This window comes from Bidens hawaiensis, unplaced genomic scaffold, assembly GCF_021521415.1.
Source record: "Bidens hawaiensis isolate Kalapana, Puna unplaced genomic scaffold, B.hawaiensis_p1.1 tig00059849_1, whole genome shotgun sequence".
Classification (NCBI taxonomy): Eukaryota; Viridiplantae; Streptophyta; class Magnoliopsida; order Asterales; family Asteraceae; genus Bidens; species Bidens hawaiensis.
Window position 1 is genome coordinate 50,551 of NW_027500768.1, and position 26,746 is coordinate 77,296.

General features: G+C 30.5%; 1 pseudogene across 1 annotated transcript; it reads left to right on the forward strand.

The window, feature by feature from the left end:
* The first annotated feature begins 468 nt into the window (after positions 1 to 468).
* LOC143602784 (ABC transporter G family member 39-like) lies at positions 469 to 26,674 on the forward strand (annotated as a pseudogene). The gene is made up of 11 exons (XR_013147918.1): positions 469 to 838; positions 19,781 to 19,901; positions 20,212 to 20,300; positions 20,401 to 20,485; positions 20,568 to 20,837; positions 21,188 to 21,278; positions 24,028 to 24,927; positions 25,007 to 25,167; positions 26,139 to 26,242; positions 26,352 to 26,516; positions 26,591 to 26,674. The product of XR_013147918.1 is annotated as an ABC transporter G family member 39-like (transcript).
* The last annotated feature ends 72 nt before the right edge of the window (positions 26,675 to 26,746 follow it).

Below are 26,746 nucleotides of genomic sequence, written 5' to 3' on the forward strand. Positions count from 1 at the left end.
GTGAGAAATGATTGTTAAGACTTGTACGTGATCTTATGGTCTTAAATTTAAAGCTTTACTTAGAAGTTTTTTATTTAGTGGTGTGTTTCTTTTTTAACGGTGTTTTTTGATGACTTGTGTATGTAGTATCAAAATTAGTATGGACGATTAACATCTCGTCTCAAAAAGACTTACTTAGGCATTGATGGTAGTTTCAAACGTTATTCAAAAACAAAAGGAAGGCGCAATAGATACCTAGGAGTTCATTTCGCCCTGGGCATTTTGAAAGGCTGGACGACCCTGCTCTCTTTAATCGAACCTATTTTTTTACCCGATTCATTTTATACCCCCCGTAATAAAAATTTCTGGATCCGTCACTGCAGCTACACACATACATATAATTATAATATTAAATGCACCTCACAATCCTCCTATGATTAAGGGACACGTAATTTACATTCATTTACTATATATCACAAAAACATCATTCTCATACCAAAAACCCTCTTTGGAAGGTCCAATATGTAGTTCACAAGTCATAGTAACTTGGTACGATTGCCTACATAAATGACCGCTTGGTGTGTTTATATAATTATATATTCATATCCCTATATCTTTCTTAATCTGCAAATTACTTTTGGGGCCACCTTGAAACAATGGCGGCGTCAGCTGTGAATCACGTAGGAGGTGGTTCTTCTTATCCGGGCGGTTGGCGCCCGAAAGAAAATGATCATGGAGAAGAAGAGTGTAATGGCAGGGGTAAACAAGTACATGATAATATGCTCACATATAGCCTACTTCAGGGTGAGATTGAGGTTCATGTCAAGTTCTTGAAGAGAATAAAAGAAAGATTTCAAAGGTAAACTTTCCCTTTAATTTAATTATTAACGCATAAATATATATTATTCATTCTATTTTTTTACTTTGATCCGCACTTATGTAAATCGTAATTATCAAAAGTATATGACGATGGTTAAAACTCAAATCGGGAAAAGAACATCCTTAATTAACCTTTTTTAGAAAAAGTTAGATACCATGAATAATCAATAAGATAAACAACACGTTTGAATCATTATATGTATTACACTGGTTTTAAAGCTAATTATACTATAAAATATGTAATTGAATCGTCTGTATATATTTAACAAGATTGATTTAAATAGATTACGTAAGTGACATGAGAGGATATAGGAGATTAATTCACTTCATAGAGGCGGTAAGTCTTATTCTGTGTACTTTTTTATGTGTATATGTTGTATGTATTTAAATATGTATACATGTAATACATACATACATACATGTACTTACGCATGCATGCACGCATGTGTTTTGCTTTCTACATAACAAAAATATTAGTCTTATGACATATCTTTTGATATTTTCAAGTATATATACATGTACATGTACCAAATAAACGAATCAACGTATTATATCCAACCAATATTATGTTGTCAAATAACTTGTCCCATCACATGAGATTCAGGGTTCAAGTAAAATGATAGATAAGAAAAAAAATAAAAAATGATGGATAAGGATAGTAACAAAATTAAAAATAACAAAGTGTAAATGACATACAAGTTTTATTATTGGGAAAGATAGGCCTACACCATTTTTATTCATTACGGCCCTTTCGATTTGAAAGATATTCACGCTATCAAACACCTTTTTATTTGGTATGTTATTGATATAGCCAAACTATGTTTTTTGTAAATGCTAACAAAGTTTTAAGTGGGTTTCTTTAAAACGAGTTATTATATTGTCTTAATATAAGACCACATATAGTGGGGCGCTTCCCAACCCCAAGGCGCATCATAGTGCCGGGAGCGCCTACCCTCGGGGCATTACACGCACCGTGGAAGAGGGGGGGAGAAGGGTTAGTTTTGATTGGTGGGTTTTTATATGTTATTATTCCTTTTTTTTTTTATAAATAATAATAAGGTAATGATTGTTGGGTTTTCATCTGCAGTACACCCAATTTAATCATAAAGCCCCTATGGTGATGTGGTGCCACATGACGCATAACGCCCCCTATAAGGCTCCATCCATTACACATGGTCTGATAGTGTGTTAAAACCATTTGTAATTTAAAAGCTCGCCTAAAAATAGATCGATCCTTCATATTCTCTTCAATAAAAATCATGGATCAAATTCTAGAAAGATAACAAATTCTTAATTCTTACTTTGAAATAAAGATATTTAACATATATAATCATTTTATTTACATGTTTTCATATTTTCTTTAGTTTTGTTATGTCCACATGTATTTATTAGGACGACGAGATAAGGTGGGTTATACACAAGAAGATGTTCTTGAGCATAAATGCCGTACACTTTACGATTCTCTAATTATAATGAATAGCGTATATATACACGATAGATATATAATGCCATAATTGGTCTTGAAGAATTAATAATAGAAATACTAAAATGAACAGAATAATAAAATAATTAATATTACTATTAATTATAATAATACGTGGTATAAAAGATACCAAAAAAGTATAAATACTATTTAACAGTATTTATAATAACAAAGATAATAACAATAATAATAGAAATATTAATTATAAAACTAATAATTATGGTAAAATATAGACAAAATATGGTGGTAAAGTGTGGAGGTCATGATTTCATTGATTACTTCACCTCCTCAACTGCATTTTGGGAGACACGCATTTAAGCATTTATTGGGTATGGTTGGACAATCTAATTCTTGACCCCATTAATTGCAATGTTTCAAGGATTCGTTCGGTGACATACCAACTAATATCAATTTTTTTAAATTTATTACATGTACCGGTAGCGAAAATATTTGTTCAGTATCAATACGGTACCGTAGGCCAAATTTTAGTGAATGACGTATCATTCTGATGATCCAAATTTTCTTAAAAACTTGATACCGGTACCGATACAGAAATGTTTGTTTTGATACTAATATCATTTGCTCATCCATATATTATATAATTGTTAATTGAGCATTAACGTCTATAAGTCTTAACTACTTATTTACAGAGTTTACCATTTTTACAATTAAGGTTCATCTAACTCAAATAATTGTTTGTTTGAAAAACTTGTCATAAATTTTTAACATCTTAAAAGGCAGTTAGTCAAGTTGCCTTTCTTCAACCACCACATAACTGATAACTTTAGCACATATAATTTATAGTTTTTTTTTCTTTTAACTCCCGTCATTAAACGTACTTTTAGGTCTTTATACTTTTAGCACATATAATTAGGTCTCTAAATTTTGTTTACAAACTTTAATTCATTAGATTTTTGACATAAAAGTTATATATATATAAACTTTGGCCTCTCAATTTTAGTTTTACAAATTTACTTTTTTAGTTCTTTAACTTTGTTAATGAAGCTTTTGACACAAATCTTTTACCATAACGAATAGAACTGATGCCAACTGACTTATCGTCACATATTCGATGCAACGCTGGGCAGAATTATTTGTTTATTATTATAATTCACATGAATTATACTTAGTGGTTCATTTCGGACCTTTTAAATATTTTAAAAAAGTTTTAAGAATTTTTAACAGTAAATCATTTTTTTTATTTCATATTTAATATTAGTTTGAGGTTAGTTTTTCTATTTAGGCTATCCGTAGTGGGGTGACAAATGCCCACGAAGTGGGCGATTTTTTGGATGAAAACTGCCCTAGACGATATTTGGGGCGATGTGGGGGGAGTGTCTTTTGTTGCCTGTGATTGTTTGATGAATATTATTATTATATTTTTTTGTGTGTGGTATATATATATATATATAGGGGTGAGTTATAATAAAAAGAAATAGTTTTCTAGGAAGAGTAAGAATAAATCTAAGCACTTGTATCTACGATCTAGTGGTTGAGATTGGTAGTTTTTAAACTACCAAATAGTTTTCTATGATTTAGGATTTAGGCTAAATAGTTTCTTAACTCTAAATTTTATGTTATTCCTACAAAACTATGTCTTTTTATTTTAACTCTTTTCTATATATATATATAAAATGATTCAAATAAAAATAAAGAGTTTCCTAAGAATGGTAAGAACCAATAAATTTTTGACATGTGGCACTATAACCTATGATGAAAGAACAATTCTAGGAAACTATGTCGGTTATAGTGGTGAAATAGTAATTCTAGCAAATTATGACGGTTTTTTGTAATTTTAAATCTCAATCATTGATTAACATGATCTAATGGCTAAGATTTATTCCTAGTCTTTCTAGGAAACTATCTCTTTTTAGAATAACTCTCCCATATATATATATATATATATATATATATATATCAACACCAGTACACTCAAAAAAATAAAAACTCATCATTTGCTAATTGAGCGTCATATGGCACAAAATGACCCATTTTGTAATCCTCCAGTACACATAGTCTTATTATAATCTTATTATATGTTAATGCACATATAGTATATTACATTTTTAGTCCATGTGATTTGATTATTTCACTCTGACATATAGAATCCCAGGGTTTAAACATTATAATTCTTTCAATTGTTGATGCATAGTAACATAGTAACATCGATATACTATATAACAAATACATCCTTGCCAACACCCTTTCATAATGACGTTATGAAATGCGGGCTCCAGCGCTTTATATACATTTATACAAAGCCAAATTGAGATGAAATAAGAAAAATATACACACAGTTAGTAACTATTAAGTTTTTACTCTTTATTGTAAAAACCAATTTGAGATGAAGTTCATTATTATAACTTCATTATCATCTTTTTTAGTGTTCTTTGTATTTTTAAATTATTTAGAAGGTTGTAATTCATTCATGTAGGAAGCCGACTTGTCAAAGCCGCTTGTGTGGATAACATGCTTCAAAATTAAGTATTTTTCTTTTTTATATTCATTAACTAATTTATATGATTTAATATTTTTAACCAACTTTAAAGATTAAAATTAAATTTAAAATCTGTCATAGTTTTGTATAATTTTCTTTTGACATTACTATATATAAACTTTATTAAAAACAAGTTCTTTTAATATTTAATAAAGTTTTTTCACTAATAAAATATTTAATTTTAAATAGATTGATTTTTAATGAAACATATGGTGCAATATCCGAAAAGAAAGATTAAGAAACGATCTATCTTAATTTTATACCTCTATATATATACTAGTTTGATCCTCCCGTATTACGGGAGTTTATTTAAGTTTTTGTTTTTAATATATATATTAGTTTGTTATTATATTTTTTTGCGTTTGGGTATTTTCAATTGAGATGTGTAGGTTTTTAGATTTTTAACGAACAAAAATACACGAACACGAACATGTTGATTTTTTAAATGAACAAACATGAACACAAATATAATTTGTCTAATGAAAAAGGGGACGTTGATGTAGTTGACGATCGATGGAGGGTAGTATCAGAAGTTAACCGGCGATGGAGATAATAGAGACCAGCAATGGAGAACATGTAAAGAAGATAAATTAAATTAGGGTTTGATGATGAAAGTATTTACCAATAAATAAGATCTTATAACCCATTTGAGAGCTATTAGGGTTTGTAAGACCCATAACCCGTGGAAGAAATTATTTGATAATTAATGGGTTATTTCACTAATAAATGAGATGTTATAACCCGTTTAAGGGTTATCCGGGTTTGGTGAGACCCATGACCCGCGAAAATTATTGTTTGATTATGAAAGAGTTTCACAAGATGTTATAACCCATTTAAAGACTATCTGGGTTTGGTAAGACCCACACCCGTGATTTCGGGTCAAATGCATGAGAAGCCTCCATTTAGTAATCAAGCAATCTGGCGGCTCTAGAGAATGGGGGAGACAACCTGAGAGCGACACGTAGGATTTTATGGTAGTCAATTATATAGATAGTTAGATATATATATATATATAGGGGAGGGTTATCATAAAATTAAGTAGTTTCCTAAGAAAACTAAGAATAAATCATAGCCATTGGATCATATCAATCAATGGTTGAGATTTAAAATTACCAAAAACCGTCATAGTTTCCTAAAATTACTCTTTTAACATTATAACCGACATAGTTTCCTAGAATTATTCTTTCACCATAGGTTTTAATGCCAAATGTCAAAATTCTATTAGTTCTTACCATTCCTAGGAAATAACTTCTTTTTAATTGAACCCTTTTCTATATATATATAGAAAAAGGTTCAAATAAGAATAAGAAGTTTTCTAAGAATGATAAGAACTAACAAATTTTGGCATATGGCATTACAAGTTATAGTAAAAGAAAAATTTCAGGAAACTATGTCGGTTATAATGATGAAAAAGTAATTCTAGGAAACTATATCGGTTATTGGTAATTTTAAATCTCAACCATTGATTAACATGATCCAATGGCTATGATTTATTCCTAGTATTCCTAGGAAACTACTTATTTTTAGGATAACCCTCCCATATATATATATATAGAAAAGGGTTAAAATAAAAATACATAGTTCTGTAGGAAGAGTAGAAATAACACAAAATTTAAAGTTAAGAAACTATGTAGCATAAATCCTTAATCCTATGAAACTATTTGATAGTTTAAAAACTACTAATCTCAACCATTAGATCACAAATCCAATGGCCTAGATTGATTCTTACTCTCCTATAAAACTATTTCTTTTTTATTATAACTCACCCCTACAAAATATAAAATAGTAAAACGATTAAAAATAAAAACTTAAATAAAACCCCTTAACACTAAGGACTCAAACTAGTGTCTTATATATACGTACTTTCTGTTTCCTATCTTACTTCACTTGTATGTGTATAAATAAATTCTAAGTAGATCATGAATGAGGTACAAATTCTTATAGCTTAAGAACGTTAAGTATTACAAGTTATCAAAGAAAAAGTCAAAGCCACCAAGTTATTAAATATAACAAATTCTTATAGTTTAAGAATGTTAAGTATTACAAGTAGCTTCTAATTGTTCTTAAAGTTCTCAATTTGTAAAGGGTTCTCTTAGGATCCTTACCCTATATATATATATATATATATATATATATATATATATGGGAGGGTTATCCTAAAAATAAGTAGTTTTTTAGGAAGACTGAATAAATCATAGCCATTGGATCATGTTAATTAATGATTGAGATTTAAAACTACCAAAAACCGACATAGTTTGTAATGTCAAATGTCAAAAATTTGTTGGTTATTACCATTCTTAGGAAACTCCTTATTCTTATTTAAACCCTTTTATATATATATATATATATATATATATATATATATATATATATATAGGGATGGTTCAGGTAAGAAATGATCTTATTGCGAGAAATGTGATAAATGAATCTGAGTCATTGATTATCTTTGATCTATCGCGTAAACTTAAGCCTATATGTATATAAACAAAACTTTTCTACATTCTCTCAAGCTACTATATTATTAATGTTTCATATTCATTTGACCCGAGTTCAGGGGTATGGGTCTCGCAAAACTCAGATAGCCCTTAAGAAGGTTATAAAATCTCATTAAATTAAAAATTAATATCACCAAATATCTTATATGAAAATCCTATAATATAAGGATATACTAAAAATAATTAGTATCATATTTGTTTAAAAAAATATATTATTTATAATTAATAAACAATTTTATAGCAAAAAAAACTAAGCGGGTCATGGGTCTCACCAAAACCAAATAACTTTTAAACTGAATTATAACATCTCATTTATTTATGAAATTCTTTCATAATCAAATCATAAGTATACTATTAATGGCTTTACAATAAATAAAATTAAAATCCAAAAAAATATATAAATATTATAAACGAATAATGTAAAATAGCCCCGTAATACAGGGGATAAAAACTATAAACGAAACATCTAAAAGCTCTATAGTTGCTCATCATCTCTCTCAAACTACCAAGTTTTCTTCATTTGTAAATAGAGGTCTTTCATTCGTTTAACACAAATTCATGTGTATGGGTCTTACCAAATCGAGACAACCTTAACGGGTTAAACATCTCATTAAATTAAAAATTAATCCCTCCAAAGATTTGATATGTAAATCCTATAAAATATGGTTTGGATATATACTATAAATTAATATCATATTTAAAAAAAATGATTTTATTTATAATTAAGATAGAATTTTATAGTAAAAACAATAAGCGGATTATGGGTCTCACAAAACCTGGATAACTTTTAAACGGGTTATAACCTCTCATTTATTTGTGAAACTTTTTCATCATCAAACCCTGATTTAATTTCTCAGTATGGATTAAGTTACATTAGTGAGTGTTTTTTCTTTTAACTTTAACTTAAATGAAAAGTTTCACAAACTAATATCCAAATTATAACAAATGAACATAAACAAACAAATATAAAAATTAAATAGATAATTCTTTTAATGTTTCATTCAAGAAAGAATGTAACCCAATATAAATGTATCAAAATAGATTCAAGTATATTATTAACTTCTTCAAATAAATAAACTAAAATCCAAAAAAATACATCACAATATTAGAAACGAAGATATTATAAACGAAAAATATATAACACCCCCGTAATACAGGGGATAAAAACTAATTTGTTATAAATACACATATAAGTTCCTAATCTATCTATCTATTTATCTATCTAAATGTCTACCAAAATATCCATTCTGTCACCTTCCGGTTGCTCCCCACACTCTTAAACCACCAGATTGATTGATTTGTGATTTGAGTCTTCTTATGTGTTTCATCTGAACTCAAGTGTACGAGTGTCACCTGACCCGGATAGTCCTTAAATGGGTTATAACATCTCATTTATTTATTAAACGTTTTCATAATCAAACAAAAATTTTCGTTGGTCATGAATCTCACTAAAACCGGATAGCCCTGAAACGGGTTATAACATCTCATTTATTTGTGAAACACTTTCGTCAAACCCTAATTTAATTTCTCTTCTTTACATATATTCGCCGTTGCCGGTCTATCCTCTCCATCAACGGTTAACTTTCGATTACCACCCACCGTCTTCAACCTCCCCTCTCATCCATCAACCACCACCATCACCTACATCAACCACCCATTTTTCATAAGATAAAAGTTAGTGTTTGTTCGTTTAGAAAATCAATATGTTTGTGTTCGTTCGCTAAAATCTAAAAAACCTGCACATCTTAATTGAAAGAGCAGAAACGTTAAAAAATATAATGTACTTAACACACTAATATATACGTATTAAATCAAAATAAAACTACGTTAAAAAAACAAAACAAATAATTACAAAATATAAAATAGTAAAACGATTAAAAATAAAAACTTAAATAAAACCGCTTTAACACTAAAGACTCAAACTAGTGTCTTATATTTATATACTTTCTATTTCCTATCTTACTTCACTTGCATGTGTATAAATAAATTCTATAAGTAGAACATGAATGAGGTACAAATTCTTATAGCTTAAGAACGTTAAGTATTACAAGTTATCAAAGAAAAAGTCAAAGCCACCAAGTTATTAAGTATAACAAATTCTTATAGTTTAAGAATGTTAAGTATTACAAGTAGCTTCTAGAGCAGCCTCCTAGGCCGTAAACCGCTGCTCTCCAAACCCACCACCGTAAAGAAAACCCTGCTAAATCCACACATGCATGTTTCCTTTAATATATCATCTGGTCGATCGAAGACAAATGCAATACCCACATACTATTTCCAAACCCGATTATACTTACAAGTTTTACCTTTGATTTCGATTATCGCATGCATTTACAACATTCTTTTATGGTCTTACGTTATATTTCTTTTTTCTTTGAACGGCTACATACACATCTACTCCTACGCATACTCCTAAATTACTTCAAAAATATTTAATTCAAAGTCAGCTTTTGACCCTGGTTTTTAATCTACAAAATTTTGAAAGTAGGATAGTTTTATTTGAAACATTTTTTTTAAATCTTTGAATGGTCTTTAAAATTTTTGAATCTTTGTTAGTCTCTTTTTTTTAACATAATACAAAAAGTTTTAATAAGCTAAAAAAATTATATTATGTTTTTTTTTCCTTTATGATTTGAGAACATTAATTTTTTAGAGTTAAGAAGTGTTTAAAAGTAAAAAGTTTGACTAGTTTTCTAAAAGTTGAGTTTTAATAAAAACTTGTATTTTTACCCCGCGCTACGCGACGGATGGCAACGTTCGATCAGAAAATTAGTCTAGAGGTGCGTTGCAATGGTACTCTTACATCTATATAGAACCTGTTACAACTATACGGAATTAAAATACTGAACTATTTAAATATGATTTTATAAATGTGTATAATTACATTTATTATAGCCATAAATTAAATACAATTACAATAAATGATAGTTTTCAATTAAATAAATACAATTCACCTTTATTATTTCATTCCAAATATGTATATGTTGATCGAGTGTCAAAACCACGATTATATGCATCCAAAATTAAAATCATATGTAATGTAACTAACAACAACTGATATGCAATATAATAATATTATTTGATATGAATATTAGAAGAACGTGAGATAACTAACATATGATGATTATTTGATATATATATATAGAAAAGAGTTCAAATAAGAATACGGAGGTTACTATTAATTGTAATAACCAACAAATTTTTGACATTTGGCATTACAAATGATGATGAAAGAACAATTTTAGGAAACTATGTCGGTTATAATGATTAAAGAGTAATTCTAGGAAACTATGCCGGTTATTGGTGATTTTAAATCTCAACCATTGATTAACATGATCAAATGGCTATGACTTATTCTTAGTATTCCCAGGAAACTACTTATTTTTAAGATAACCCTCCCCTATATATATATATATATATATATATAGGGGTGAGTTATAATAAAAAGAAATAGTTTTCTAGGAAGAGTAAGAATCAATCTAAGCCATTGGATTTATGATCTAATGGATGAGATTGGTAGTTTTTAAACTACCAAATAGTTTCCTAGGATTAAGGATTTATGCTAAATAGTTTCTTAACTCTAAATTTTGTGTTATTCCTACTCTTCTTACAAAACTATGTATTTTTATTTTAACCCCCTTTCTATATATATATGTGATGATTCAAGAGATAAACCATTTTACTGCGAGAAATGAAAGAAGTTCATCTAAGCCATTAATTTTGTCTAATCAATGGTAGATATTGATAATGACAATATTATAATAAATATCAATTCATTTATAAGTTTATTAATACAAAATGGGTAATTTAGTCATTTATGTCTAGGCATTAAAAGGATCATTGTAGATATTAAATGTCAAATTTCATATTTGTTTCCTAAAATTACATGCTTCCTAAGTTCCTAATAAAATATTACTAAATTAGTTTTTTATTAACATCGAAATGCCAAATTGTATTTTAGTAAATGTCAAATCGTAATGTCAGTGTATATTTTAAATGTTAAATTGTATTTTATTAACATTGTAACTCTCTAATAAAATATTTCTAAATTAGTTTTTTATTGTTTTATTTCTTCATTGACTTTGTTTTTTTACTATTGGTTAAACAAAGGTTTTTTTTTTCTTTGCATTTATATCTAGTGTAAGATATAAACATTTTTTCTTTTCACATTTATATCTGGTGTAGGCATTATTGCACTGTGTAGGTGAATGATAACTAATTCATCTACACAAGTAATCAAATTAATCAAATTTTAATATGTAGGAAAATATGAGTTATATGTAAGCAAATATAAGTTATGTGTATGTGAATATTAGCTAAGTGTAGAATAAAATAAAATGAACTAATAATTTTTTAGGCGAATATGAATTATGTGTAGGTGAATATTATAAAAAAAAACTTTATGTTTTTAAACGTAATTAAAATATAAATAAACTAAAAGATAATAAAAAATTGGCTAATGTTATCTAGTATGATAATCATTCATTTTGAACTCAACATGATATTTATAGTTTTTAATGTAACTATAGTTACCAAAACAAGAAAATCAATAATATTACTAATATGTCCTTCTAATTAAATAATCATAAATTGAAAGGAAAATGATGTGATTGGTTAGAATCATTTCTCATATTTCTCTCAATAATTTGACTTCTCTCTTGAACTTAAACATATATATATATATATAATGATTATCATTACAGAACTGTTAAATTGTTTAAGAACTTGAAAGAATACATACATATATATATATAAAGGAGTTCAAATAAGAATAAAGAGTTTAATAGGAATGGTAAGAACCAATAAATTTTTGACATTTGGCATTACAAATATTGGTGAAAGAACAATTCTAGGAAACTATGTCGGTTATAATGATGAAAGAGTAATTCTAGGAAACTATGTCGATTATTGGTAATTTTAAATCTCAATTATTTATTAACATGATCCAATGACTATGATTTGTTTCTAATCTTCCTAAAAAACTACTTATTTTTAGAATAAACCTTTCATATATATATATATATATATATAAGAGTTCAAATAAGAATAAAGAGTTTCCTAAGAATGGTAAGAACCAACAAATATATGACATTTGGCATTACAAATTATGATGAAAAAACAATTATAGGAAACTATATCGATTATAATGATGAAAGAGTAATTCTAGGAAACTATGTCGGTTATTGGTAATTTTAAATCTCAATTATTTATTAACATGATCCAATGACTATGATTTGTTTCTAATCTTCCTAAAAAACTACTTATTTTTAGAATAAACCTTTCATATATATATATATATATATATATATATATATATATATATATAAAAGAGTTCAAATAAGAATAAAGAGTTTCCTAGGAATTGTAAGAACCAACAAATATATGACATTTGGCATTACAAATTATGATGAAAAAACAATTATAGGAAACTATATCGATTATAATGATGAAAGAGTAATTCTATAACACTATGTCGGTTATTGGTAATTTCAAATCTCAACCATTGATTAACATGATTCAATGACTATGATTTATTCTAAGTCCTCCTAGCAAAATACTTATTTTTAGGTAACGTGCTAAACATGAAAATCAAGTAGAGTAATTATATATATATATATATAATTAGAGTAATTATGTAATTTAATTACATAATTACTCTAATTATATATATATATAATTATTCTACTTGATTTTCATGTTTAGCACGTTAATTTCATTTGTATTGATCAAAACCTTATATATATATATATATATATATATATATATATATATATATATATATATATATATCTAACTATCTATATAATTGTCTACCATGAAACCTTAGGTGTCGCTCTCAGGTTGTTCCCCCATTCTCTAGAGCCACTAGATTGCTTGATTTCTAAATAGAGGCTTCTCATGCATTTAACCCGAATTCGTGGGCATGGGTCTCACCAAACCTGGATAGTCTTTAAATGGGTTATAACATCTCATATATTTATAAAACTCTTTCATAGTCAAACAATAATTTTTGCGGATCATGGGTCTCACAAAACCCAGATAACTCCTAAACGGGTTATAACATCTCATTTATTTGTGAAATAACCTCTTAACCATCGAAGAATTATTTCCATGGGTTATGGGTCTTAGCCCTCAAATGGGTTATAAGATTTCATTTATTGGTAAACACTTTCATCATTAAACCCTAATTTAATTTATCTCTTTTACATGTTCTCTGTTGCTGTTCATCTCCATCGCCGGTTAACTTCCGATACTACCCACCATTGTCAACTACATCAACGTCCCCTTTATCATTAGAAAAATATTGTGTTCATGTTTGTTCATTTAAAAAAATCAACATGCTCGTGTTCGTTTATATTTGTTCGTTAAAAATATAAAAAACCTACACATCTCAATTATGACAAACTGAAAATTTTTCTTACTTTTTCAGACACTCATCACGACTTGACTCAAATTTTCGGGACGAAAATTCTTTAACATGGGAATGATGTGACAATCGTCAATTTCAGGTTAACTCCGTTAACGCAACTCCTTCAATTCAAACTTTAGATTTATTGAATCTATAACGCAAACTTCATTACATTTAAACTAGGGTTTAAATGACGCTTAACACTTACTACATGTGTAGTAGTCTTTCGGGATTTGCACCGAAACGCAAACGATTGATGAATAAATGAAACACACTAAAACACTAATGATGTGATAATTATGTGTTAGGATTATGTGTTATGTGATAATATTATTGTCATGTTAATTTAATGTGCAAGTTATGATAGAATGTTCTAGAAAAAGGAAATACTTAATGTTAACTTAAGGTGCAAGTTATGATAGAATGTTCTAGAAAAAGTAATACTTAGGAGTTGAGGGGCCAAGGTGTAACATATTAGTCTATAAATACATGATAAACATAAACCCTAACTCCCATCCCTTTTCCCTAACCCCAAATTGGCCAGCCATCCCCTCTCCCCTCTCCTTGTGATCGATCAATATACACACACACACACTCAAGATCTTTCAAGTTTGATTGAAGATTAAGGTGCTAGGAAGGTATAAACAACTATTCTATGCATCCTCTATGTTTAATTTTTAGTTTTATTGGGTGTAATTGATATGCATGGATATTGTTTATGGAGTCTAGAGTGTTATGTGAATGCATGATAGTTCATAGATTGTTAAATTGTTGAGTTTGGATGCAAACAGTTTCTGGACAGATTGTGTTGTTGATGTTTGAATGACTGTAACGGGATGTTAAAGTGGAATTTGATTGAGATAATTGTTATTACAGTAAACTAGGTTGAGTCTAGTTTCTAAAGAATATAAATTTATAATTTTTGGACGTGTGAAAGTTAACTTTTATGATTTTACAAAAACGTGGTGCAAAGCTGTGCTGTTAGACCTGCTGTTGGGTTATGTTGTAAATGTTATATCTCATGAACTACGAGACCAATTGGGTTGGTTCCACTTCTGGAAGTTGACTCATTGAGTTAGGAACCAAACCCAAGTGGTCTTGCATTTATTGGATTTTTCGTTTAACGGGAATTGCAAATAACATTCTGTTGCGCATGAATCTGACTGATATGAGTTTGCTGTAATGTTTTGGTCATTATAAGGAAAATATGTGGAATAAAAATAAGATAAAATATGTTCTGGAAACCTAAGATATGTATGCTTCTGTGGTAATTTTTGGTGAATTAATTGAGACGTTATGATCGGTGAACTAGTGAAATCTTTCAAGTAGAAATTCTGTCATAACGAAACTAGCTGCTGAGTTGTGTAAAAAAATGCATGAAATATGATAGTTTTTATATAATTGTTGTGTTTTGACCAAAATACTCTTGCGGGGAATAGTTGTTAATTGATTGCCATGAATTGACCAAATTGCCCTTATGGGGAATAATGGTTAGTTAATCTTTGTTTGTTGACCAAAATGCCCTTACGGGGATAATTGCTAGTAAAGTATGTTATTAGTACGAGACACGAAAGTAATTGCTCACTCATGTATCGTATCACAATTGTACTTGTTTAAGTCACACACGATCCACAAAACGAAACACGACACATGTTATGTGCATAGGTATTATGTGCCGAGTCTAGAGACTCGTTAAACGTACCGATACTTAGAAAATCTCTTTGTTATTTAGAACGCTAGAGAGTTTCTACGACGCGCATCACTTGGTGATCTATATCGGGATATTCTTCGCAAACAGTGAGTTTCACTTACCCCGCTCTTTGAACTGTTTTCAAACGTTTTTCACTTGGGGGAGATAACATACTCCGATAAACGCATTTTCTGAGATAAACGCATATTTAAGATTTTGTTATAAATTATATATCACTTGTAAAGGCTAAGCGGCAAACGTAACATTTGAAGTCCCACACATCGAACCGGTTAATATTTGGAATAGCGAGTCACTGTTGAGTAGTACTACTGGGTTTGACAAACCCCACCCGACGCTAAGCTCAACTGGAGGTTGAGTGGGTGTAATTTTGGCTAACACTTACCATGGTCTGGGTTGACCTGGTGACGGGCACTTGATAAACAGTCAGCTTCGGTCTCGAACCACTTAGCGATACTTGTTGTATAGATTAGCTACCTATCGATATATAATTTGACATAACACTATCTGGTAATGCAAAACACTTAAACGCCGTAACGTGGTTACGCAAAACGCTAAACGATTTATCTTATATAACTTGTGAACTCACCAACCTTGTGTTGACACTTTTAGTATGTTATTCTCAGGTAGCCGAGGCGGGGCGCGCGGTTTAGGAGCATGCATTAAACGAAAATACTTATATTCTGCAAACTTAATTTTAACAGTTACATTTGGTTTTAAGTCGTCCTGCGTGACGCAACTTTTGAATTAAGGTTTTACGCTTCCGCACTTATTTACATTTAAACGTTTTTCTTTGGTTTGATTATAACTAATGATTCCGATCCTGCCAGTTCACACCCTCTGACGGTAAAACTCCGTTAGTGGATTTTGAGGGTGTGACATCAATTGAGAAAACTCAAACGCTAAAAAATATAATAACAAACTAATATATATGTATTAAATTAAAACTAAACTACTTTAAAAAATAAAATATATTATCATAAAATATCAAAATGATAAAAAAAAAACTTGAATAAACCCCCGTAACTAAGGAGGATTAAACTAGGATATATATATGTGTGTATAATTTTAAAAGTAAATACTGAAATAATATCCTTAATAAATATTAAATTTTAAAATGACAGAATTACAAATTTTGTTCTTTAAAATAAGACGAATTACGGTTCGTGTCCTTTTCTAAGTTTCCTTGCAGGCGGTGTACTTTAAACTTTTTTTTCCTACAAGTTTTGTCCTTTACGCTAACTGGGTTAGAAAAAGTCAGTTAAATCCCATCACGTGAGGCGCATGTGAGGGTAGTTTTGTCCTTTCGTTTATGCCTACAACAAAACCCCCTTTCATCAGTCTCTTTGTACCTCACCCACCAGACACCAACCCACCTTCTTCTTTCCTCATTCACCATCGTTAACCACTACTCAATCACCACCATCAATTCCTCCAGCCACCACCAGTCCACCCTACCCTCTTCTTCCCTTGCACCACCATTAACCACTCCGCCGTCAATCTAACACACACAAACCCTAACTACCACCGCCTGCTACCTTCCGATGGCCATGTTCCAATTATATGTTTGCCTAAACAACAGTTTCTCACTCATAGCCACCGTCTCACCCTTCATCTCCACGTCTCCTCCCTGCATCGTTGCCACCGTCTTCCACCTCCACCCATCTCCATTACCCGGAAACCACCACCACATCTTGTCCTTCATCAGATCTGTCTTCGAAACCAAAATCACGGTTGCTATCAGCAAGGGGCGTTGATTGTAAGCCCGAATTGGTCCACCATTATTTGACTGCAAGTGACGGCGGGGCTGCTGTTATAAAAGAAATACACTCTGATTAGGTTTTTGGCAACGACTATTAGGGTTCAATTATGGCCCTAGCGGCGCCGGTGGGTTTCCGACAGCGGATACGGATGTTGCAGTGGTTGTAAACTCCGGCGAAGCACCGGAACTCAACATCTCCGGCGACGCTAGAATGGTTCAAGACAGTGGTGGTGTTGGCCATGATTTGAAACTAAGATATGACAAGTAATCGGGGGAATTTAAGAAATTGATGATTGTAGTGATGGGTTGTGTTTCAGTGGTTGAGGGAGATGAAAAGGGAGAGAGAGAGAGAGTGAGTATAAACTTTTTGTAGGTGTAGATGAAAGGACAAAACTACCCTCACATGCGCCTCACGTGATGGGATTTAACTGACTTTTTCTAACCCAGTTAGCGTAAATGACAAAACTTGTAGGAAAAAAAAGTTTAAAGTACACCGCCTGCAAGGAAACTTAGAAAAGGACACGAACCGTAATTCGTCTTATTTTAAAGGACAAAATTTGTAATTCTGTCTTTTAAAATAGTTAAAATATTTAGTTGTAAACAAAAAAGTACAACTCAGAAAAAATGTTAAACATATAAAATGTACACGCTTGTCCTTTTATGAATTTATAACGAAAGATATTAATGCTCCTTTTAGTTAAGTCACAATTGACCTTTCATCATAGTAGATAACATCGTATCTAAGTACGGATACGGAACGCCACCTCGTAGTTCATCCTATACGTATATTTCTTTTTGAAAACGTCTATATTATATCTATAACTATTAATTAACTACTTACTATATATTTACTAGTTAGTTTTACTTTGATAGTTATTCTAAACATTGTAATCCCCCATATGCATTTGCGCATAGAGTCGGCTCAACGTCCTTGGATGCCTAAAATTAACAAAAATATTAAGACTTTTTTTTTCTTTTCTTTATACATAGAACATCAGTGAGTATTCAAAAATTATGGAATATAGATGATATCCAGTAATAATATATGAGACAATTCTCCTTAGCTTGTTATGACTTATCAATGAGTTACTAAAAAAAAACTCCTCTACTCACAAACCCATAAAAATAACCCTTGTTTAAGATCGAGGCCTAAAGCCATGACCTCATTTAGCTTATCCACAAAATGGCCATGTTACGATCATTTGTTCGTAATGTCTTATATCTATCAATGAATCATGCCTATTCATTTCAACATGCTATTAATTAGTCTTCAATGTCTTTAATATCTCCCTTAATTCGACAATGACTTCTTATTCGCCTATGTACACACATTTAAACATGCACACTATACAAAACAGTGAAACACATCAACAATGTATTCATCCATTAGCACTTTCTCCTTCACAAATCATTTAACCGTAAGAAAACTTCATCCCAAATATATTTTAAGCTGATAAAACTTCATCGATGGTCGATCTATTTATTTTAAACCAACATAAGTTTAAAATTAAAGTAAAATTGTGGTATGACTGTATGAGTTATTAAGTTCATAATTTTATGCATATAAAACATCTAGAAGTTTATATATTAGGATTTCTTATATACTCTCGTCATTTGGATAATCTTACCCCTTTTTAATTCATGACCAACATGTTATGTCAAACCCCATCATCACTTAAACTAGACGTGAGCAAACAGTAATCCAATCAACCGAATTAACCAAACCGGACAATTAACCAATGGTTTGGTTAACTATAACCAATTAACCAAAAATCACAGTTCGGTTTTGGTTTTGATTTTGATTGGTTGCATAACTGAATTTACCGAACTGAACCGATTACATCCAACCACATACTGTATACCAAATATATATGTTAGATTACAAGAATTATCTTCAAAAATTATCATTTATTTGTTGATAAATGAAATGAAAGACGTCAAAGACATTGGAGCTTTTCAGTTTTCAGACAATGTGCAAATTCTTAAAATCAACAAGCAAGAGTGACTTCATGAAACTACATAAAACAAACCTTTTTGTTAGTAGTAGTTTGAATACATAGGTGATGATGTGATGATATAATCAAATGTGATGGAGAGGCAACCCTGATCATGACATTACTTGGACTTTTTATTTTTACATTCAAATACTTAATTGAAGTTTTGGCAATCCTACATCTAGCATGCATTTTGAATCCTTCAACTAAGGATATTTTTTTTTCATTTCTAAACCATAATTAGTTTTCTAAGATATAATAAAGGTAAAACGGCAGCATGTACACACACGAGTATAAAGATTTGTATACATGGATCAACAAATGTTAGAAAGCCGACTCAAGATGCCTAATCTCACAAGAACTAGAAAGAAGATAAGATACTTTTCAATTGATTTCTCTGATATCTTTAGATATGAAACTTATATACAAGCACATTAATAGCTTCTAGAGGAAATCATGCGTGCAAAATGGAAAACTCGTCCTACTCTAAGTTATGGTCATCAACGGTTAACTACGTTAATTGTAATTGGCCATGATCGAGACACCAAAGATTGAAACGAGATATTGTGTGTAGGGATGGGATTGAGACACCAAAGAATGAAGTGAGATATGAGAACTTATCAGTTGAAGGAAATGCTTATGTTGGCGATAGAGCTCTTCCATCTCTATATAATGCCACCTTCAACTCAATTGAGGTACACTTTCTTCTTCATATTATATTGATTTATTTTTTCACAATAGAAAGAAAAGTGAAGGGAAATTAAATACTTTCCAAGGATGAAAAGTTTTATTTTGTGTCTGTAGGTGATCTGTCATTTTAAATGACGGATCTTGACCATTTTGTTTTGCTTTTTGTAACACCAATCACTACAACCTTTGTATGTTTTTAGCAAAAAACAAAACAAAATTTGTCTCTCCTAGAAACCATCTACCCTATAGTTTTCTTCCTATTTTGAAAACAATATTCTATTTTTAGTGTTTCTAATATCTGAAACAAAACTAAAGAGCATACTGCAACTGATTGGGCTCACTCCTTCCAAGAAAAGAAATGTGAAGATCCTCCAATCCATTAATGGAATTATCAGTCCATCAAGGTTTCTTTCTTTGTTTTCTTACTCTATATGTTCGTTTACACATGATCATTGTGCAAAGATTTGATTATTTTTATTGTAACAAAAGTATTATTAAATGCAGGATGACACTACTTTTAGGTCCACCAGGTGCAGGCAAAACCACATTGTTGCTAGCACTTGCTGGGAAGCTTGATCATGATCTCAAAGTAATATTATTTCACCATATCTTCTTCAAAAGCACATTGTGATTGTAAATTTGTTCACCGTTAGTTCATCTTCTTGAGTCAGGTATCTGGAAATGTCACATATTGTGGTCACCAGCTACATGAATTTATTCCTCAACGTACATGCGCTTATGTAAGTCCAAATAACCTTCACACCGGGGAGATGACGGTTCGAGAGACACTGGATTTTTCAGGACGATGCTTGGGTGTCGGGCCAGTATATAAACTACTTGCTGACATGTTGAAGATGGAGAAAGAAGTCGACCCTGATATGAATGCATTCATGAATGTTACAGGAAGTGAAACCAATTTGATTACTGATTATGTTCTCAAGGTATATATTACCTGATCATTTACTTGCTTTTTGATGTATTAGTTATATGTTCACATCAAAAAATGGCGATAATGGCTATGTTGACAGACAAAATGGCTTTGACTTTTAAAAAATGCCATCAACTAAACTTTTACACATGTAATTATTTTAAGTGCCTCACAAGTATGTATCTAATGACAAAATGGCCATTTAAAGCTCATTATGTAGACTGGTTCGACCAAAAATATCGCTAACATGATGGCAACTTTGGAAGTTCGATGGTTTATGTAATTGTTCTTGAAACAACTTTTATGTCTACAGACTACACTAGATCGAAATAGTACTTAGAGTTTTGTTGCATTCTGTATTAGATGCTGGGGCTGGAAACTTGTGCTGATACTATGATTGGTGATCAAATGAGAAGAGGTATCTCAGGGGGAGAAAAGAAACGTGTCACTACTGGTATGTCATTCATCAGTTATAGAAATACAATACTGATTTGACCTCTTAGTTTTTTTTTTTTTTTTTTTTTTTTTTTTTGAATGTTTAAGCTTGCCTCCTACTATTTACAATAAACCGCCATTGCCAGGGATCGAACCCTGGACCTCTCACCCAAAGGCCTAACCCTTTACCATCCCACCAAAGTGGAGATGGCAATTTGACCTCTTAGTTGATAATTAATTCAGAACTTTTTTTTGGTATAATTAATTATTATGTTATCATATCCGGTAAGGCTATGTGCAGTGGAGGGGCTACAAATGAGGGCGAATTATGACACGTGGCGCCCAGTCAACAAATGGGGCGAATTTGTTTTTGGGGTGTAATGGTGTAGGGGCTACAAATTGTGCCCACATTATCTTTTTTTTATTATTTTTTTTTTATAATTAAACTAATCAAATAAAAACCAATTTCTTCATATAATTAAATAAAACTGCATTAAAATAAAAAAAATACATAACTAAAAATATAAAAAAAACATATAGCTCGGTTGGCGTACATGTTTAGGTTCGGGTCGGGAAATTGAAACGGATAGCTCGGTTGGTTTAGGTTCATCGGGTTCCATTGTAAGTTCACGTTCGGTTGGTTTTGCGAACCATGGTGTTGACCGAAAGGAGGGAATGGGTGGTTCGGTTGGTTCGGGTTGCTTCTAGGATTCATTTTGCATATACATATATATATACACACACAACATATATACATAGAAAAAAGTTTAAATAAAAAACAATTATTTTGTGAAAAGTGTGAAAATACTTTAAAATAATGAAAAAACCACATAAATAAAACACTATACCATGTAAATAGAAAACTATACATTCTTTTAGAAACTATCAATCTCAACCACTAGATCCTAGATTTAAAGACCTAGATTTATTCTTATTATTCTCACAAAAATATTGTTTTTTACATTAACCTTACCTATATACATATACATATACATATATATACATATACATATATATATATATATCACACACAACATATATACATATACATATATAGGGGAATGATACTTTGAAACCCCTTGAGTTGTAAGAACTTTGAGAATCAAATATGAACCACATGTTTATTTAAAGATTTAAGATTGTATGGTTGTTAATTAAACCATAATAAAAAATTTCAAAAGGAGAGAGAAACAATAATATTAAATGGTAAAGGGGCATTTAAGTAAAATGCAAACATAAAAAGACAAAACATCAATCATATTTTCTTTTCATTTATTACTTTTAATATTTATTTATTTTTAACCATATTATTTTTTAATTAATAAAAATTGATTTTTTTTAAATTAAATAAGATTTTTGTTAATATAAATGTGACAATTGTTCAACAAAAAATGAAATTTAAATAAACTTTGAAGTTTATTCTAATCGTATCCCTTCAAATCATGTTTTTTTTTTATGTAAAAACAATATTAAGATAATAAAAATAAACTAGCTTTTTTGTGTCAAACAAAAAAATACCTAAAAATTCTTTCACTAACGTTTCTCTTTACACCAATTACACAAATTACATAAACTACCTCAACACACAAATTACATAAACTACATCAACTACGCAAATTACCTAAATTGCATCTACACTAATTACACAAATTCTCCAACCATACAATACATAAATTACATATATTACCATTTACATACTACACAAGGTACATAAATTACACAACACAAAATACGCATATTACATAAAATACACAAATTACTCAAATTACCTAAATTGAACCTTAAGTGTAATACATTATCACCATATTTAATGAACTGAATATGAAATAACCATCGTATGAACTCCATATTAATTGTGTGATAAAATTTAATTAGGTAATAAAAAATAATGAAACTTTATGCATCTATTATTATTTTTCCAGTTTTAATAAAATTTGTATTAAAAAGAAAGTGAGCGTACAAACATAAAATTAGATCTAAATACATAAAATAGAATATTTGCTCATACCCATATATCCATCTTTACACACATAAATCATTTGAACTTCTATTAAACTATAAAAAAATTATATACATTTAACTTGATAAATACTATAATTTAAAAATAAAAAAGAAGACTTTTTTTTACTTAAATTATGTATTTAATAAATTAAATTAATAACTTTGAGAAAAAAAATAATAAGAGAGAAATAGAATAATGATAGTGTAATGAGGAAAGAGAAATTTAATAATTGTTTATTATTGAAGTAAGGGAGATAAAATAAAAGATCAAATACCTTTTCAATATTTTAAATAAATGATGATGTGTTTTAATATGGTCTATGCATTAAGTTGTAAAGTTCTTACAACTTAAGATGGTTATTGAATGAAATCATCCTTACATATATATATACATACACACAACATATATACATATACATATATATATATATATATCACACACACAACATATATACATATACATATATATACACACAAAACATGTAATAAAATAATAATATTTCTTCTTCTTCAACGGCGATAAAAGAACCCCGCCCCCGCCCCTTATCGCCCAAAAATCGCCCCGGGGGCGGTGTTCTAGCCCCTCCGCGCCCAAAAATCGCCCAAACTCACGCCCACTACACATGGCCTAACAATCTAGTTAAAAATATTACTTACCTTATGTTTAATGCCAAACTAATTCACAAAAAACAATTAAAATAATTAGAAAACTACAAATGAAAAGAAAATAATACATGCATGTTGCTACATTTTGAATAACTGTACAGGAGAGATGTTAGTTGGGCCAGCAAATGTGTTTTTCATGGATGAAATATCGACTGGACTGGACAGCTCAACCACTTGTCGCATCGCCAAGTTCTTAAGTCAGATGGTTCATGTAATGGACTTAACAATGGTTATCTCTCTTTTGCAACCTGACCCCGAGACGTACAAACTTTTCGATGATGTTATATTGATGTCTGAAGGCCAAATTGTATACCAAGGTCCTCGCGAAAACGTTCTTGAATTTTTTGAGTGGATGGGATTTAAGTGCCCAGAAAGAAAGGATGTAGCAGATTATCTTCAAGAGGTAATTTCAAAGAAAGACCAAGAGCAATACTGGTTCAAGAAAAACCAACCTAACCAATACATCACAATCACTGAATTTTCACACGCGTTCAAGTCTTTTCGTGTTGGACAGAAACTTGAAAGAGATATTCATATTCCTTATGACAAATCCAAAACACATCCTGATGCTTTGGTAAAAGAAAAATATGGAATATCAAATGCCGAATTACTGAAAGCATGCTTTGATAGGGAATGGTTGTTATCGAAGCGTAACTCTTTTTTGTACATATTTAAGACGTTCCAATTGACATTTATGTCATTGGTAGCCATGGCTATGTTTTTCAGAACTGAAATGCATGTGGGAAGTTTAGAAGACGGAGGGAAGTTTATCGGGGCGCTTTTTTTGGTCTCCTCATTGTTATGTTTAACGGGATGGCTGAGCTTGCATTGACAGTTATGCGGCTTCCTGTTTTTTATAAACAAAGAGATTCGTTGTTGTATCCCGCATGGGCTTTTGCTCTTCCCATTTGGTTGCTTCGAATCCCCTTATCTTTTATGGAAGCAGGCATTTGGGTGGTTCTTACATATTACACTATAGGCTTTGCTCCAGGTTACACTAGGTAAAATAACAATGACTTGTGCTGAACAAGATCGGTCATTATTACATTTCTTCGGTATCTAACAGTTTTTGTGGTTTAGATTTTCTCTACAGTTCTTGACTTACTTTGCCATACATCAAATGGCTCTCTCCCTTTTTCGGTTGATTGCTGCTGTTGCAAGAACAGAAGTAATTGCAAACACTTTGGGTGCCTTTACCCTGTTGCTGATAGTCACCCTTGGAGGATTCATAATAGCTAAAGGTACAATCAACTCGTTCAATCTATCTCATAATAATCCTCACGTAGGTGAATTGATATGCACAGATTATGATCCATCGTGTGTTTGGAAAAACTCTCCAATGAATTTATAAATTTAAGAAAAACAACTCAAAAACTCGGAATACAAACAGTTATCATGACCTGATATACATAGCTAAACCTAAACTTGTTTTGACAATAACTAGGAATCCTAATAATATTACATGATAAAAACAATTTAGATAATTAATCCAAACTTGATAATTATTTGTAGGGTTACGATCAAACACAAATGAAATTAACGTGCTAATTGTGAGAATCAAGTAGAGTAATTATGTAATTACTGTATGATGTAATTACATAATTAATCTACTTGTATATATATTTACTCTACTTGATTCTCACAATTAGTACGTTAATTTCATTTGTGCGTTAACTTTCCCCATTATTTGTAACCCTTAAATTAACTTTACTTGCACTCCAAGACTCCTTTATTTCCACAAGAAACATATAGTAAAAGGACGGTTCGGTAATTAATTCTAACAATCATCCACCTAATTTCTGAACCGTATTGGAGTCCGCCGGGGGTGGGGGGGGGGTGATTGTTGGATTTAATTATTCAGCTACACGAGTCTTGGAGTACAAATAAAGTTAATTTAAGGGTTATAGATATTGATCACTTTTGGATTAATACCAACACATCCAATTCTTTTAAACAAAGTATTATAGGCCACTTTTTGAAGCAACGTATTTTACATTGGTTTTTAGCTTAACCATTTTAGTCTGCCTGATATATCAATAAAGCACAACCCAAGATGACCCATTTTCACTTAAATAAGTTGAAATTTAGTGTCATTTATGTCTGGTTTTATGGTGAAAACTTTCTTTACATATCTAGCATGTTTTGTGACTCTTAAAAGTCTCACTAGCACAATATCATAACAAACTAAAAATATCCAATGGTGTAATTACAGATGATAGTGAATCATGGATGTCTTGGGGATTCTATGCCTCTCCTATGATGTATGGACAAAATGCTTTGGTACTTAATGAATTTCTTGATAAAAGATGGAGCGCCGTAAGTTAACTGTTGATGAAATTCTTCAAACCAATTTAGAAAGTTATGATTTTGTTGTAACTATTCTCGTGGAACTGCACCTTAGTCAGTTAAAGTCTCCTTTATGCAGCCAAATATCGATCCGCGAATTAATGCATTAACCGTGGGGAAGCCCTTCTCAAATCAAGAAGCTTTTTTACAGAGGAGCACTGCTTCTGGATATCTGTTGGAGCACTTTTTGGGTTTTCGATTATCTTCAACATATTATTTATTGTGGCACTAACTTTTCTTAACCGTACGTTATAACTTTGCATCACATTTTTTAGTACGACTCTTGCTTCAGAATTGACTATAACCACTTTCTTTCAGCCCTTGGTGATGCTAAACCTGTGATCAGAGAGGAAAATGATATAAAGAATTCAACGAATCATAGTAGTAAAAAGGTCAATGAAGGTTAGCCTTTGTTTTTAATATCATGATAGTTGGTCTTAAAAAAAGTGAATATATTCTTTTGACATGCTTTTA